The 17,131-nt window shown below is 41.4% G+C and overlaps 1 long non-coding RNA gene across 2 annotated transcripts in view; it reads right to left on the minus strand.

Moving 5' to 3' along the window:
- LOC139104660 (uncharacterized) overlaps positions 1 to 15,793 on the minus strand; it is a 62,932-nt gene extending 47,139 nt beyond the window's left edge. The window contains exon 1 of one of the 2 annotated variants that reach the window (XR_011546060.1): positions 15,029 to 15,597. This is a non-coding gene — a long non-coding RNA (uncharacterized lncRNA). Of the gene's footprint in view, positions 1 to 15,028 lie in introns of both variants that reach the window. The other variant, XR_011546059.1, reaches the window with a different exon arrangement.
- Positions 15,794 to 17,131: the final 1,338 nt, after the last annotated feature.

Here is a 17,131-nt window from a genome sequence, read left to right on the forward strand (position 1 = left end):
ACTGTAAAAGTTCGGAAAAAAGGATGAGTTTTCCTTATGCACTTTCAAAATGATATATATGCTTCTCTCTCGTTCTCTCTTTTTTTCATTTTTTTTTTTTTTTTTATTATTACTCCTATATCATAAATTCCAATTAAAAAATCAATTTTCAATTTTTCTCCTATCTCAAAAAATTGGTAGGTGACGCGTAAATTAACTGTTAATTGTTACCGCTTAAAATCGACGCCGATTAGTTTTCTCTCGCTCGGTTTGCCTCGCGCCAAGCGAGAGTCAACGTCGGCTTTCAAAGTCGGCGATTTTGAGGCTCGGTTTAATTTTAATATTTAATTAATACGTCCAGGCAAGGACGGTCTTCGCGGTTTTCGAGATCGAGGACGACTTAGTGGAAGCACCGTCTTTGTCTGGACATACGAATTTAATATTACAATTAAATCGAAAGAGACTAACTTATAGGTAGTAACGCATAGATAGGCGCGGGGACCGCGGGGAGTGGTGGGAGGAACGGAGCGAGAGCGAGCGCGAGCCTACGTGCCGCGCGCTAGGTGTTTCCCCTCACCACTCCCACTCTCGCTTTGTCCTTCTCCAGCGGTCGCGCAACACACACGTACTCATTACGCACTGTAGAGCAGCCACGTGTGTCCGTGCCGGAAGTGATACTCATTTGCGTATTGCGTGCAACGAAAATCGCCTGGTACGGGAACTATCGTCTCCTTCTTATTCTCCATGTGAGGAGAGCACGTGCGAGCATATCTCTTTTGCGTAAAGTGAGTTGTATTCTTACGCGTTCGTCTCTCCGAAATGATCTTTATATTTCACACGTGTTGAGTGGACTCCGCGCAGTTTTAACTAATTATCTGTGCTTTTTGTTTGCAGGGATCAGTGCGAGGACGGAGTTGAGACGGTCTGCGAGGAAGCTGGCCACTCTGACGGGAGGTCTGAGAGGAGGAGGAGGCCTCGGAAAGGCATCGTGCCTCATCGGAGCAGCCCCAGAGGTAAGAATCACTTTTGTAAAACGCAAAACTAATAGCTTATACTTGTGGCATCTTTAAAATTAATATATATATATTTTTTTTCTGTTACAGATCGACGTAGCTGCATCCACCGGTCATCAACGAGTGTCGTAACCGCCGATATTAATTATTACACGAACCGCAGTCGGTTCGTCGGTCGTTCCGGGAGTGCCGCTAGTTTCCGGGCCGTTTTTTACAATTATTTTTTTACGGGAGTGCCGAAAAACAACGCGCGAAAGTGTTTAATAATTCTCGCAAATTGTAACTTCACCCGGTCGCGTTCGCGAGTTACTTGTGCGCGGAAGGATGGCTCGTCACGTCCCATCTGAGAGGAGGAGCAGGCCTCGGATAGGCATCCTGCATCGGCGGAGCAACTCTTAGGTGAGCATCAATTTATTAAATAAAATCTTTAATAAAAAAAACCTTTACCTTTTTTTTTTTTTATTAAATTAATTAGCTGATATATCGTCATGTCTACATTAATTTTTTTCTCTTTATGTTTCAGCCACCGGCAGAAATCAACAACTCCGCTGATGTTCATGCAGAGTGGTAAGTCGCAACATTTCTTTTTGTAATTTAGAATTGTGTAGGTCCTCTTAAAAAAATAGCGATCACATGGCGCACGCATGGTTTCTTCTAGCGGATTAAAAATTGCATTAGCTACAATTAAAAAAATTTATGATTAATTAAAAAGAAAAAGATCGAACTAAATTACTTCAAATTTAATATACATATTTTTAAATTCAGTCTATATGATCACGTAGCGATGATAAATTTCAATTATGAAATTCGAAATTGCATTTTTATTTCGGATAATATTCAATAACGAGATATTTTCTTCAACTCGCTAATAACGTATTATTAAGTGCAATAATTAATATTATGAAATGTTAAATGCGATTATCTGTTACGCACAAGAATAATTTAATCCTCATAATTAGTTATATCATTTGTGTCATCTGAAATTACAACTCTCAACAATATTATACAATATATGTATAGTAGTTTGTATCATAATGCCTATTCTAAATATTATATACCGTATTTAATTTATGTCGAAGATGTTCGAAGTAACATTCCGCTTGCAATTTTACGTATAAAAATAAATGAAAAACGACTTGAAAAATTACAACCCCCCTCTATATAAAATACTCGTTAAAATTAATTAAGAAAATATATAACGGAGAATTTTCGGAGCAAAAATTATAGATTGGCGTGTTCAAAGCGGATTTTAATATGCAGGCAAATAAAAAAAACGGATATAAATGAATGCGTCAATAACGGGAGGAAGTCGGACATGAATCAACAAAAATTGTAATAAAGAACGTCGCGCTGTCGCGAGTGATTTATTTTCGCGCGGCTAAGCGATAGAAGAGATCGGGACGAGGCTGACGAACTAATAAACGGCGAAGGAAAAAAAAAAAAAAAGGTTGAGGTAATAAAGCCGGTAATAAGTGAAGGCTTGATTATCTTGAAGCCAGGCGACTCTACATTTGCGTCCTCTTCTAAATCCGACTACAGCCACGTATTCTCTGCGCTCGTGCAGAAATCAATAACGGGCACGTGCACGTAATTGGTGTAACTGTCTCGCTCCTATTGAATTAGCAACAATAATGACGTGATGATTTGTCTGGCTGCACGAGCCATTTATTCATTAGCATACACTGAATAATGATCACAAGAATAGCTGGACGGAGTTAAACGTACAAAGAAATCGTGAGAGGGAGAGAGAGAAAGCGGGTGGGCCATTTAGCGTCTGCAAAATTCAGTAGCGGAGATCAATCGAGCAACAGATTGACTGTTCACTTTGCACTCTATTAGGTTGAATTTATCGCGGCAACTTTTTTTTCCCCGTGCGGCTGTAACACGCGTCTCCGCGTCTCCCGCGAACGGCATCAATCTCTTTACATCTCTACCGGGCGCCGTTAATGCTTGGGCGTATTGAATTTACGGCACCGCGAATGGAAATCTCGGTCGCTCGTAAATTTCGACGCTGCGCCGCGCCGAGTTCGCGCGAACTTACGAGGTATCCTACGGGGGCCACGAGGAGGTAAAGGGGTGAACTCGGAGAACGGAGAAAAATAAAAAAAAATTACCCGCAGTAATTGAAATTCCGCGGGGACCGTCAGCTTTTTTTTTTTCTCTTTTTTTCCCCATCGAGTTTCAACGACTCGCGACTCTTCGCGGGGAACCTCGAGAGGAATCTCAGTTTCTGCTATTCTAAGTTTACATCGTTGCTGATTCTGGTGCTATCCGCGTTATCCTGTTCGTTTTTCTTTCTATGTTTTTTTTTTTTTTTTTTTTAAAGAAGTTTTTTCTTTTTTTTTTTTTTTTTTACAAGCGACGATATGTACAATCACCAACATCGTTCCTTTTGCTTTACCAAGTAATAGAATTAGTTTTGATTTACCATTAGCAGCGAATTGTTTTGCAAATTTCTCTAGAACTGGATACCGCGAGGTAAATTAATCTTCCGTCGTGAGGAAATAGTTACAGTTGCGCGATTGGCTTGAAAGTTAGCACAATGCCTTTAACCAAGTTAGTTGGATTTTCTCGTCCTGATCTTTATACAGGATGTTCTGGAATGGGATTTTAATAGCAGATTCTTTGGCCAATCCGCGAGCTTGATTTTTCTGCAATTCAAATGTCAAAGGGCCAACGATTCCCGGAGTCGTGACCGATTGCAAATATAGGACTGCATGGGCAGCAACGAAACAAGAAATCTTACTCAACTTATTTAGATTTAAGGGAACTTTACTTTTGAAAACTTTTAATTGGAAGTACATTGTTTAATGTCGAATATTAAAAAGTCGCACCGGAAAACGTAGTGTCGTAACAAAAGAATTGTGTGCATATACAATATACAATAACTACAAGAAAAAAAAGGAAAAAAAAAAAGAAAAGATAAACTAATTTGCGTGAGAAAAAAATATTTTTCCTCCATATATTTTTACATCTTATCGTACTTATTAATTGACCTTAATTACTAAGAAGTATCAATCCGGAAAACTAACAATCCCGAAAGCGTATACGACGCTGTGAAATTTTGATCGCGGTTGTTCCTCGGAGAGGTCCGTTTTCGCGGCAAGGTACACCTTTTCGAACGTGACGCAAAAGTCGAAAGCGACTTCTTCCGCCCTTAAAATAAATATCGCGGCAACTGCGCCGTACGCGGACAGGGGACGTTTGACATTTCCGTCGGCGGGAACGTGCGTAGACCTTCGGGCCTTTGATACGTGAGCCACGTACGCGGGGGAAAACGAGTGCTCGCGCGGTTCGCGAATCGCTGTTCGGCGCGGAACGCGCGTACGTGCCCGCAATCGCTGAGCAGGCTTGGTGGGCTGCTCAATAAATCAATACAAATGACCCCAAGACCAGATTGGAATCGAATAATGCAACGATTATTGCGCGCACAAAGGGCACTCGTAACCGATGCACCGCACCGCATCGCGTACGCAGTGTCCCGGCCCGGCACCCTCGCCGCCGCGCACATTACCAGCCGCGGCTGCTCGTGGATATATCACGAAGTTTGGGACGCCGCTCAGGGTGGTCCCCCGGCATATATAACTCGCGGGGCAGATTGCTTTTCGTCGCAACGAATCGATAGGGCCGACCTCCGGCCTCGCTCACGGAATCGACCGTCGCGGATGGACGCGCCGTCGGCAGGGGAAAAAAAAAATCGCCGAATTCGCGAAATCATCGATAATACAGCGGATAATCTCGATTCGAGATATAACGCGCGGACCACCCCCGGAATCAACTCGAGTCAAATATCCTCGCTGTTTCGTAAATTATAAAGGGCATCTGGGCGTCGCGAGAGAACCGGAGGGGGTCTAATTTCGATTCGCGCGTCGCCTGTGCAAGCCGAACTAATTTTTACTTCATCGGCATTCATTTTTTTTTTAATTACTTAAATGTATAATATCGTAATTTGGGGAAATGAAATGTCCTGTACGATATTCGCGAGTATATATTTCGACTGCAGAGCTATAAGATTTCTATAAACTCGATTATACACTTTCCTTGATCATATTTACGGATTATTCGAATCCTCCCGTTAGTCAAATAATTATCTTGCTCGGTTTCTTTTCTTAAAAAAACAATTTCTTATTTTAATGTATTTTGAATCACCAGCGTTTGGCTAATGTTTGTTTGAAGTATTTAAGTCCCGTCGTCGCGGGAAGCTTCAATTTGCATGGATAATGGTATAATTTAATATTTTGTTATGTCTGACGTACAGATAGCGCGGCAGCTAGATGCGGGTCTCACCTGAGATATCCCATATACGTCTCTCGTTTGAAGTTGCACGGAGATGCGAAATAGAATATTTATAATGCGTTGCATCCCGCCGTGTGGTTTCGCTCGCCGACGGCTCGTAGGGTGCCATGAATATTTAGAAAATTAAATCGGTCAACTTCACCCGCGTGAGCCTCGACGAGCCTCGGTAGAATCCACGTAACGGCGCGGCGGGGGAAAAAAAAAAAGGTAGAAAAGCTATCGATATTGTTGAAACGCTGAAGGCGCGAGAATTGAAGTCGTTCGCTCGACGTGGCCTGCATTCGTGATCGCATGGGTAATCGCGAATACCTGGAAACGTAATCGAGAAAGTAATTCGCGGAAGACGCGCCTTTCCGAGGCAATCTACGGTCGTCCTGTCGCGAAATCTCGAAGCTCGGGAATTAAATAATTTACAGAAGATCGTCGCAAGCACGCATAAATTTCCTTCGACGCTCGAGACGGTCGTGTTAAAAAATACGCGAGTGAAAATTGATTCCCACCGTTTCTTATTAATTAAAGCTAGCTATTTCGTCGTTTATTTCGTGGCTGTCTAGCAAAACTACTCCAACAATGAGCCAGAAATGTATCTAGAATCGTCCAAGTACCACACAATTATTCCTAATTAATGACAAGCTAGAAAAGTAAGATATCTAAACGTTTTTCGTCGAGTACGAGTCTACTACTACGCGACTTGACCTATCCCTACGCGCGCTCGGCTGTCCAGACTGCTTGTCGCCGGGCCCGCCGATCGCCGCGGTAGTGTTAGTACGTGGGGTGTGTTGACATCTGGCTGGCAGTCTTCGCTCTCTAAGTTCGCAAGGTGGAGGACAGGCGGGAAGCGGGCGGCGAGAACCGGTTTGCCCGGCGAATTCGGCAGTCGAGCGAGCGTAGCGTAAGGTCCAGACCAAAACAGTAAAGAAATACGCGGACAAAAAAACGTAGACATCTATTTAGATACGCGATCCGCGCTGGACAGGAACTAGACGACCGATGCTAGACAGATTTTTTTTTTCTTTTTTTTTCTCTTTAAATATTCGTGATTGCATTTGTGACAGAATGCACTTGTTAACATTTATTCTTCAGACGACGTTCACGTTTTGAAGTGTATTAAATAGAGTATTCGTTATCCAAAAAGGTAAATATAATTACAAGAGGCACTCTATCCAAGTAGCGAGCGCGAAGGATATATATATATTTTTGGATGTAAATTACGGTCGAGAAGTAGTAATTTTTATCTCGCTGAATTTTAATAGAGAGGTAATATATCACACTAATCCGATTTACTGTCTCAAATAAAATTTTTTTTCATAACGCAAAAACTTTCTCTACATAATCTTCGTAATAATGGTACTATAAAAAGCGAAAGGTTGTAAAAGAACATGTTATTGGGGAACATCAAAGAGACTTTTTCAATGCCCGAGGGACGGGAATCTTTTTCTAGCACACTTCTAACTGAATTTTCACCATAAAAGTATGAGGCTGAAAAATGTATCAATGATTATTTACGCGTGCAATGTTCGCGGCGGGGTATAAACGCGATTAAGAACTTGCATTCGCGGCGATGGCGAAAACAAACGGATGGAATAAAAATCAGGGCGGAAAGCGGAAGGAGGGAAGAAAAGAATTTATTGTTTGAGCAGGTGTGTTTGTGACATTTGGCCATTAAACTGCAACGCTTTTGTTAGAACCCTCCCCTTTTTCCTTTTAGGATCGCCGTACTATCGCGCGTGTTGTCGAGCTCGCAACGAGACTGCGGGAATAAAATAATCGCGGTCGCACGTAAAACGAAGCACTCTCGAAAACCGCGCGATAATCGTCTGTGAGTTTCTCCACGGTGGCGTTCGTTAATTTAGTCACATTTATCAGTAATTAAATAACTAAATTAATAAGCTCGCATTTCCGTTTTTCTTCCCCTTTGAATTTTCGTTCTCTCGATGAGCGCATACTTAGGCGAGATACGAATGACGTATGAGATTCAGTGGAGACAAGTACCGCCGATGATATTGAAACGATGCTATTAGGGAAACGATTTTGCCGTTATAGAATCAAAGCGCGACGTGACGCAGCGTTGCACGCACGCAAACTAATATTTTCCCCAAACAAAGCGTGCGCAAGTGATCGTATAAGTGTTTATTGCGCCCGTTGCGCCATGGACGAAAATTTGCAACTACTTGTTGCACGGCAATGAAATTGCGACTATTGATCCGCTTCTCCAGTGGCCGCCGACATTCGCCGTTATAGCGAAATTCGCCTTCGGCAGCACCCAATAAATTGCGTTTTTCGATCAATTATCGGCGATATCTTTTACTTTTGCGCGGCTAATGGAGCTCATTCGCTCGCCGCAGCTACGGCGACAATTACCTTTTTTTTCCTTGAAACAAATCCAACGTGCTTTCGATATTTAATAATAAAATCTGCGCTTGAAAGAAATTTATATCTCACGCGTCTCTAATATAACGTTTCTATCGGTCAATTAATTCTGCTTTGTATTCAATACGACTGTTATAATTTCATTTTAACGTAATTGTTTCGCAAGGCGCCACGAGATCTTTAAAAAAAAAAAAAAATGCACGCGTGTACATAAAGGAGTAAGATAAGTCAAGCTCAGGCTCAAAAATTCTATGAGCGATAAAAACCGGATGTGAGTCTTGTTGTTAAAAAGCAAGAGAGAGAAAGAAAAAGAGGGAGAAAGAGAGAGAGAGAAAAAGAGAGAGAGAGAAAATTCGTTTGCGTGCCGCACGGCAGCGGGATTGCTTTGAAAGTTTTCCCGGGGCGATTTCGCGGGTCGATCGTCGGGGAACTTTCCTTAATTTTCCTCGAAAGTCTCGTCGTCGCGACGTTACATGCTACCTTGGCCGTAAATAAAACACGCTCGCGCTCTAGAACCGCGGATATTTAACGGGATATCTTGAGTTTCGTCAAATAAGAGAACCTTGGGGAAAACTCACGTGTCATACAAGAACGGGGCGACGCGGGTCAAAAGTTTTCTGCACCATCCGCGAAATTCGTCGTCCCGTCTAGAACATCCGGGAGAGCACTTACGTTCGGAAAGGTGAAAAAATAATAATCTTTTTATTCGTATAAACTTAGAAATGGAATCGAAAGGATTTATGCTTCGTGTACCTATAAAATTGACTTAAAATCTTCGGCGAACTCAAAACGTTACTAGCTTCAATATAAATTTAACATTATCTCTCAACGTGTCTCGTGATTGTTATAAATTATTTTTATATACTTAATCATTTTCTTTCTTATCAATTCTTCAACATCAAACGTAATATTTAATAATGTGGAATAATTATGGAGAATGCTAAAATTAAATAATCGTTATTTTCTAACGAGATGGAGGAGAAAATTAATACTAAATAATTTATCAATTATCTAATCGTTACTTAATAAGGCTTTAAACGTGACGCTATTAAAATAGAATTTGTTAGAAATGCGGGAAATTTGGAACATCTAATCTGTTTAATATTCTAGCGTAAACTCTTCGCTCTCTTTCTTTTACAATATTAAACATTTGCACAGAAATGAGATTTCAGAGCGGGATTTAACAGAATTATCTTTCTGTGTTTATTCTTTCGGGATGTAATTTATTGCGCGCAGAGGATGCGCGCGAAAAGTATGTACACATTTTCGGGGTCAAGGATACGAATGATAAGCGCGCCGTGATTGACGTGAATTTCGAGCCGCGGGGAACGTGATTTTCGCGGATCGCGCGTGTACGCGAAGTGCAAATCCGGATTTCGTGAAACAAGACGCGACGCGACGCACGGCCGATCGATCGGAGCGTAGCGACTTAAGACACAGGAGCAGATGAACTCTGACGTTTCGAGAAAATATGTTTCGGCGGAGGTTGCGACGAAGAAAGGCGACGGGGAGAGAAGGCCGAGAGTGATGAGCCGAGGGCGAGATAAAGGGCGGGAAAACACATCAGAGACCTACGGCGCGACGGGAAAAGGTGAAACGAACCGTGCCGAGGAATGCGACGACGTTACCGGGAATGGAGGTAAAGAAGGAAAGCTGGCGTGGTTGAAGACTGGGTACTCGCGAGAATACGTGAGGTGGAAATTCGTGAATCAAAAGTAATGAAAGACTATTACAAACAGACGGAAAAAAAAACGTAAAAATAAAAAGAGCCACTGCGAAAGAAAGAAAGAGAGAGAGAGAAAAAAGAATTAATTAAAGCGATTTATTTGCGAGCAAGCTCATAATAATTCTTTTCTTTTTTTTTTCTTTTTTGTTTCGTAAATACACCCATTAGATAATTCGAAGGGGGGCGGAGGGTGTTCTTTGTATTTACGCGAAAAAGCAGAGAGATGAGAAAAAAATGGGAGGGAGGAGAAAAATGCAGAGGTAGGATCGATTCTTCGGTAGACACGGGTCGATATTCCGGGATGAGATTCGAATAGGAGCGAAAATTGGAGCACGCCGGCGAAGGAGAATACATAGGCCGCCGGATAGGGTAGGAGTATACGTAGTCGCCGTGCAAGCGCGTATACACATCGAGAGATCTCTGCTGTCCTGTCAGGTTTGGGATCTTTTTACCATCGAATGACAGAGACCGCCGGCGGTCTTCGATCGAATTGTATTAGCGGCGATAACTCGTTTTTGTTTCGGATTGAGTTAGTCCGGCATCAGACTCCTGTAACTGCTTCGTGGGGAAAGAGAAGAGAAAAATAGGGAAGAATCGTGGAGAACGTCTTCTTCTCGCGTCTCTCCTTCCTCGCTGAACGAAAGCGGAATACAAGAAAGTGTCGGCGCAATAGTGTCAGTGACCTTAAAAAGTCTCTCTCGAGGCTATCCGTTTCCCGTGACGTTTGACGTGTCGTCGAATGGAATTCGCGAATGCGCTCGACGACGGGCTCGTAACCGATCGACCTGCTCGCGTGACTCGTTAAAGTTCACCGATCGTAGCACTTTGCCCGGGAAACTTGCTCGACGCGACATTTTTCCTTCGCATTGTCCAAGTGGCTGAAATGTAACGGGCGAGTTTGCGCGCGACGTCTTTCCGCTGCCTGAATTTTATCCAAGACGAAGTATCTTGTTATTAAATTGCTCTACAGAAATGTTGCGTTTGCGTTTAACGTTAAGAACAGGGAAGGTAAATTGTTTTTCCGGAAAATATGATTTCTTGAAACGTTTTTCTCGCATGTATTATTTTCAAATAAAAAGAAAGCCGAAAGAAACATATATTGGCGATTACGAAATTTGTACGTATACATGTATGTAATATGAATTGCAACGACGCGGCTAAAACTGCGGAAGTTCGCAAAAATACGATAATCACCGAATAACTCGGGAGAGACGAGGGACATTAAAATGCAAGACACTAAATCCTACGGTTGTTCTATATTTTGTAGGACGCTCTGTAAACTGCGTCGAGTTTTACTAGGAATTTCAATAAAAACAGAAGGGTATAATTTTGATTGGGTCCAATCCAATTACAGCAACGAATTGCACGAATATTCTTCCCCCTTTTTTTTATTTTTTTTTTGTTTTACAAAATGTGCAACTCTCGCAAAAACGTGCACAGAATTTTGACTCCGTGTAATGGGACACGGCAGCATTTTACTCTCGTGACAAATGGATAAACGATTCGGATTTAAATTTAAATTCACGCGAGAATTCGCGCGACTCGATCGCGAAACTGAACTTCCATCTCGAGAGCGTTTTGACCTCGCAAAGTTTACGATGAGTTTGCAAAGAATTTTAATAAAAAAAATTATACATTCCGCGTAGTAACTTTGTCATCGTGATAGAAACTCGTAAGTAAGCACACCCTGAAGTATATTTTTCCGTGCAATATCAATTTCCATAAATGCGTTTAGAGCGCGAACGCACAAAGGGAATTCTAATAAAAGGCTGATATAATTTGAGATATATCGACACTATTGTAACGCACGTTGGCGCGAATTTTTATCACCCCGCAGAGCCGAGAAATCGAAATGTCTGAAACACCTTCAAGACTTCGTCGATCGAATTGACGTCATAATGGATAAAATTGATACACTCGGAGTATCGAGGTAATCCCGAGTTAACAATCGAGCAGAAAGATTATAAATGCATTTCAAGTCCTTCATAGCGATCTCGTTATATTTCAAACTTGAATTTAAAGTTGGACAAACAGCCGCGATATGATCAGATGTTGCAAACAGATTCTCAAAGTTAACTTCATTAACGATCGCTACTAAGTTAATAATACATAAAATACGATATTATGCTACCACTGTCGTACTTGCACTGAAAAGTGTTTCGTTTTATTTGATACGAATAATTTACTTGTATAAAAAAAAATCTTACTTACATGAAAAAATATTTTTTAAAAATATAAATCGCCTTTTTGCGAGCAACGTAACATTACGTATATTAGTATTTGCTGAATAAACATTTCAATAAAATTATAATACAAAAAAAAAATCTGTTGCTTTCTGTATATACTTGTATATTGGAATGTACAGACTTGATATTTTCTTCGACAATTTGCTGCAAAGTATCAATTATATAAATAAGGCCCTTGTTCTTGTGAGTTCTGAATCGACGTCGTTACTAGGAATTTTATTATATTCAATTTTATTCTTGAAAAAGTGCAGCATCGAAAACGATATCGCGACACGTTTTTTTGTTCGGTGTTTACATTTTATTTTCTAATATACTTATATATACGAACGCATATTTTTTTATATGTCACTGTACAAAATAAAGGGGATATATCCGCGCGCACGTTATTAGTATTACTTTGACATTTATTCGCGGTAACCTATATAATATAAAACATGTATCCCACGCGAAAGAATTGCGTGAGCTACAGTTTTTTGAATTAAAAAAAAAAAAAGACAGAAAGAAGTATATTTTTTCTGCGTGAAATTAAATAAAAAGCGCCGCGCCGTTTTCATCAACGACGTAAGTTGTAAAAGCGAGATTCCGCGCAATTTTGCCGCACGGTTTTTTTTTTTTTTTATTTTTTTCTTGGACGTTATCAGAATTACTAACTGACATGCGTGAGCAGCGAAGTAAACGCGGCTCTGTGCTGAAAAGAAAGCTCCATTTTTAATTAACTAAAATAGAAATTCGCACAATAACTCAAAGCTTTTATGTAATAATGACGTGCGGTAACGCTACAATTTGCCTGCACGCGCGAAAGCATAATACGTTATTAATACGACTGACCATTATTAGTCGGAAGGGTGGTATTAAATTGACCTAAATAAGTATTCACAAATTGGTGATGGCATTCTTGTTATGACATTACATCTTTAATGAAAATCCACTAAGAGCTCTGATTTATACTTTGTATTCCGACACACGAACACGGAACGCCTTTTGTTTTCTGAAATTTTCACACACATCGATTATACTTTGCATATAGTATTTCTTTTTTTTTTCTTTTTTTTTTCACACATATTTTATGTAAATTGCGAATAATTAAATAACGTAATATTTTATCCATCTTTACTTTCATTAGTTATGAATAATACTTATTTTTCAAAATTATAATTTAATATTGAAAAGGCTGTTGGAGAAATTTATTAATATGTAATTTTCTCACGATAATGGTATCAATCCTTGTATTAATAACATAATGGACATAATTTTTTTTTTTAGAATAAAAACGCGGCGGTAGCAAATTCTATGATATTCTACAAAAACGTTATGAATATCCGTGCGCGCAGATGCATGAAAAGTACGAGCGACCTCAAATGTAGGATATTCGTTATAAAAGTGATTTTGCTTTTTCATGATTTGTGTATAATTATACCGAAATGAATCAGAAATGTGTAGCAAAGCGATAAGCATGTAAAGGAACATAAAATTATTATTGCTGCTTCTTCTCTCTCTTTTTTTTCTTTTAATAAAAAAATGTCATAAAAAAAATAATATTTCAATAATATTTGTATCAGCTTGCGAGCCTCGCGTAACGTTTCTATATTTTAATCGCCGATTCTATTACTTTGTTAACAAAAGATAACTATATATAATTTAATAAGAAGTGAAAACATATAAGTATTCTTTTATAATCTAAGAATTTTCACGCAACGCGAAAATATCAGATCGAATCATAGCTGCGTTAATAAAGAGCTTAAAGCTCGTTATGCATCTGGCAAATTTTTTCCCTTCAATTCTGTCCACTCGACGAGTCTCTCGAGACATTATTTTCGACTGGCCAAGTAAAAGAAGTAGAATGCAAAGGCGGCAAAGTGATATCCGCTGTCTAATATACGTCACTATTGGGCTGTACGTTTCCAACTTTTTGGTAAACTTTATTAGATTAATATGTGTCTATCTTTATCTTTCTTTCCAAATAAATAAAGACACATCTGGTAGATACGGATCGAATAAAGCTTATCAAGAAGTTGGTAGAATCCGCTTTGGATCATCTTTTCACTCGAGTAGTCACATTTAATGTTAATACAATATGTATCAACTGGCATCGCTCAAGTTCGCGAAAAAGAGCAGCGGGCGTATTAAAGTCTAGAAATAAGATGCTCAATTACTGCTAAATGCGTCAGAAAGATATGGATCGATAACACTAAAGAATAATGAAGTAATAAATAACATAGAAAATTACAAAGGATACTTATAGAGTTTGGGAATATGTACGAAAAAAAATTAACGATTAATTGAAAACGAAAACGAATCTTTTTTTCGCCGTCTCATTTATGAGGGAAATGTTCCACGATTAAAAATAAAATTTAAGTATATTATTTGCTGGTTTCAATATACGAGATGGACCGCCAGACGCGATAAATTCCTCGGGGAGCGCGAAACTGATACTCCTTTGGTGAAAATTTGATGGGCTGGTTAATTACAGAAATGCTTCACGTCGCGAATTAAAGGGCAGGGATGAGTTAGGCTTGCAAAATGTAAAGAGGTGAAGTTCCTAATTTCTCGGTTAATTACGTCGGTGTTTTGCCTTAACGCAACTCGGCATGAGCTTCAGCCATTGACTCTGTAATTAAAAGGTTGCGATGAATTACGAATTCTTTGGAAATCCCCATTGAGAAACAGTGGGGAATAAATTGCGTAGTCGGGTAATCGAATGTGTCTTTCCCGATAACGGGTCATGCAAGTAGCGAAAAATCAATCAGTTGAAATCGTGGGGTGATCCTAAACGTGAAACAGGATCGCACGATTTTGTGTCTCAATTTTCAACGCGCTGAACGCCAAGAAGTGCATTTCAAAACGTAAAATAGATATTTCGGCATATCGACAAAATAATTTGCTGCAATTTTACATGTTTATTTTTTTTTTAATGCTGAGAAATGCATCAATTTTTTTAATGCAATTAACAGGCAGTTCTTTTCTGTCGAAGCTCTAAATTATTATTATTAATCCGTCCTTCTTTTTTTCTTTTCTCTCTCTCTCCGCACTTAATTTTCACGAAGATTGCTGAGCGCGCACTATGTCGCGTTTAAATCTCCGCCTCTGATATGTCGAGTCTTTCGCGTGCCTTCGCAGAATGGAATGTGATTAATCGGAGCTTCTGCCTCGGTCGGCGAAGCCGTGGTGGTAGGTATCGCGTTGCGTGAAAGTGAAACACTCGGGATCTACGTGTATGAAAAGTAGATTAAAAGGCTCCAAGACCGTCCGTCCGTAGCTCAAGCAGAAATAAGGGTGGAAAAAAGGACTCGGGGAGTTAAAAAATTTTTTTTCGTCATGCTTTTCTCCAGGGGGGAAGGAAGGAGATATTTTTTTTTTTTTTTCGTTGCACATCAAGCGCAGCCACTTTGTCTACTCACTTTTGTCGCAGCGTAACACTTTCCACTTGCGACCCTCGTGCGTAGGCGGACTCTCGCGTTGTCCGTTGATGTTTTATACTGCGTGCGGGCGAGCAAAAGTTGTAGCGACGCGGGACGATCGGGAGATAACGAATGTGCGGAACGTGAAGTGACGAAGATACACGGAGAAAGAATGAAAGAGAGAGAAGGAGACGGGACGTAGATAGGATAGAATAAAATAGAATAGAATAGGATAGGAGAGGACGAGTACGCGTCTCGCGTGGATCTCACCCTCGCCGGGACACCGGACGTGGACGTTCGGGGAGGGGGAGGTGGCGACGGCGACGACGACGGCGACGGTGGTTTTACGCGCGTTTCACAAGGTCCGGGCACAATTACAACGTTCGAACGCGACGGCGGTCGGGACGATACTGCGCCCTATTGGACGGCCCTGCGCAAATATAATGGCGCCCCTCTCCTGCGGCGCGTCCACCCCAACCTCGGCGTCGGCGTCGGTACCACACCGCTAACCCCCCTGCGCGATCTATCGTATGCGTCCCACCCTCGTCGGGACTGGTCCGCCGGTCGCCTTTTCTTCCTATCCTTTTATCTTCCACCCTCCGTCGTCCTCGGCCATCCTTCGCAACGGCTACCCTTTAACTCCCCCGGCGTTCTCGCGGCAGCCCTTCTCACCCTCTACTTACCGCACATCCGATCCGCTCTTTCTCTCATCCGCCGCGTCGTCTTTTTCTCTCGAACCGCTGGTCACCGCTCGGCCCCTCAGCGCCTCCCCCCCCCCGTTCCTAGCTCCCTTTTACAACAACAATGTCGCAGACGCAACGATGAGCTTCCGGTACGCATCGATAACCACTTCCGTTCGCGCTCAAACGGCGCGACGCGACTCTTTTTCCCTCGGTTAGGTTTATTCCCAGAGAAGAGAATCTCCCTCGCCCTCCTCGCCCCCTTTCGCGCAGTGCCCCTCGGGATAAACACCGGGGGTAATCGCGTGCGGTCGGGCTTACGATCGCCGTGCGAACTACCGCGCGCGCTCATTAACCCTCCTCGGCATTTTTGCCGGATGAACGGATTTTAATTGCATGACTAGCTTACAGGAGCGACCGAAATAACCGGCGGCGGTACGCGCGCCAACGCTTTGGGTTTTCGCGCCGAGCTGAGAATTAGAACGACGTTTCTGAAAACTCTAACCGCCGACGGTATTTAAGGATGTCTTCCGTTCGGCCGGCGTTTTAAAGATCCTCGCCGGGCGACAGGAAAGTATTTTAAGGCATTCTCAGCGAGGAGATGTGTTTCCCTCCACTCACGTTCCACTTATAATTTTATTGCGCATACGTGTCTTTGCTCGTTTTTACGCGCACGGCTTGATTTTCCCACCCGTTTAATCTCACAAGGATATTTATGTCCACGAGGGGAAACGGCCCTCTTTATTAACATTACACGCGTTAATTCGCACTTTTCGTTAAATATAAAACGGCGAGTCCAGCATGCTTAGACAATTCCGGCAGAAGCCTTTCCTTTTTCGAATCACTCGAAACATAAGGATAGATATTTTTTCGGAGAGAACAGAAATTTATCCATCGGTGGTGCGCACCCTGATTCGCTCGGATGAGTAATCTATTTTTTCTTTTTCTTTTTCTTTTCCCTTTTTTTTTTTTAATTGGTACAGCAAAAACTAAAATCCTACCTCGGAGAGTCAGTAGCTTACTGTTTACTTTATCATCTACTGTTAACGTGATAAAGAACTCGGGGCTTTTCCTCGACACTTTTCGTTGCTAAAATTTGGTTTAAAGCTCACGAGAGCGTAAGATTTGTATCCCCCTTTCAAAAGAGCTTGTCCTAACCCACCCGGGTACGTTGCTTTCGCCCCGGTGCTAAAGCTACTCGCCATATCGCGCAAATAAAATGCAAAGGGAACGTAAAGAGATTAATAAAGAGTGACGTATGTGAAATGCTACGCCGAGCGTAACGTAATCAACACGTAACATTTGGTTCTTTTTTCACTTCGCGTTTCGTTATCGGTCGGCTGAAAAATATAATATTTAATTTCAACATTTAACGTAATACGATTTCAGTTGTGATGCGCGAGTCATTTCGCGTAATGATTAA

Source organism: Cardiocondyla obscurior, linkage group LG08, assembly GCF_019399895.1.
Source record: "Cardiocondyla obscurior isolate alpha-2009 linkage group LG08, Cobs3.1, whole genome shotgun sequence".
Taxonomy (NCBI): Eukaryota; Metazoa; Arthropoda; class Insecta; order Hymenoptera; family Formicidae; genus Cardiocondyla; species Cardiocondyla obscurior.